Raw genomic sequence first — 1639 nt, 5'->3', positions numbered from 1 at the left:
CTGGACTATGTTTCCAAGTTTGAAGATGTTTCGCTTCCCATTCAGGAAGCTTTTTCAATTTCAAATGTCAGAAATAGGGTTAAGTTCCAGGCTATATACAGAGCCCAACAAGGAGGAACGGGTCACCCCTTTGGAATGGAATGGAAAAACAAAATCCATAAACTTTTATTATTACATTTGAATTGCTTTAATGCCATTTTATTATTGAACAACAAATACTTAGTGACTGGCACACTTACAAAATGCACAACCCTCCATAGGTTACGATTAAAAATGTTTTGTTTTTTTTCTCATAACACTTTATTCCATTGCATTATTTCAAAAACTGTTCAGTAATGTGGTTGGAGTTTATTCGATTTATTATTTACTAACAACTCCTTACTGGTCAAGAATGTAAAAATGGTAGGTTGGAAAATAAAAAAATCTATATGATGATAGAAATTTGTTTTTTCACTTTTAGTTTCTTCAGTTTGGGCAATATTGTGTGCGGCTTGACTTGAATGCATCATAAAGTAGCTTGACCTTTGCAAAATTAGGTTTTGTTGAAAAAAAATCTGGACTGGGGAGTTTACTGTACTGTATACTGCAATAGATGCACTAAAAGGAGCTACCATTTTATTGATTTATTTTGAAGGAAGTTCCTTTTACTGTTGATACACACTCGCCAGCTTACTTCTGATGTTTTGGTGACGGATTTCCTGGGGAGAGCACCATTGGCTCAGTTCCAATACTCACTAAACTCTAAGCCCCTCTAAGTGTGCACATGGAGGAAGTGCACCTAAAGGTTCAAGAGCGCAGATCACAAGCGTGCAAAATTGGGACAGTACTTGCGTCCTGTGAAATAACAGAGACATTGAAAGTGTCAGGACCCATTTCTGTTTTTGCAATTTAACTGGCAAAAATATAACTTCAACAAGAAATACTTTTGTATCCACACATATACAGTAAAGTATGTATTATTTTTGATAATTACACCTGAAGCAATTATTTTCTTTAGCACAGACACTAGAGCTTACTATTTTTTCAACCTTATTTTTGCAATAAAAAGGTAAAAATCTAACAAAAATTTTAGCGGTGTGAAAGGTATATATCTTAATATAGGAGAAGATACAAAATTACACATTAGAATACAAGAAAATCTATAAGAGAATTAAGCCTAACTGAATCTATTTGCATGTAGAAAGAAAATGAAAATAAATATATCTTAGGAAAAAAAAGTGTTCAGACATTTTATACAATATTTTACCTATATTTTTTTATTTTATTGTATGGATATAGGAATGGGTCATCGATCCAAACTGTTCAAAGAGCCATATTGGACCAAAAACAAATCTGTAAGTCAAGCATGCCCAAAGTCCGTCCTCGAGGGCCGCTGTCCTGCAGGTTTTAGATGTTTCCCTCCTCTAGCACTGCCGATTCTAATGGTTAAGTTTAGCAAAAAGCCTGTTAATCAGCTATCAATGAAAATCAGGTGTGCTGAAGCAGACAAACCTTCAAAACTTTCAGGACGGCGGCCCTCGAGGTCCGACTTTGGGCATGCCAGCTCTAAGGGTATTGGCCCACTATACTAAAGGATGACATTGGCTTAAATATATAATAAACATTCATAATTAAATGTTTATCATAGAGCAAACGTGAC

Source organism: Cyprinodon variegatus, unplaced genomic scaffold (genome assembly GCF_000732505.1).
Source record: "Cyprinodon variegatus isolate N-32 unplaced genomic scaffold, C_variegatus-1.0 Scaffold1133, whole genome shotgun sequence".
NCBI classification, from domain to species: Eukaryota; Metazoa; Chordata; class Actinopteri; order Cyprinodontiformes; family Cyprinodontidae; genus Cyprinodon; species Cyprinodon variegatus.
This window is presented reverse-complemented; position numbering follows the sequence as displayed.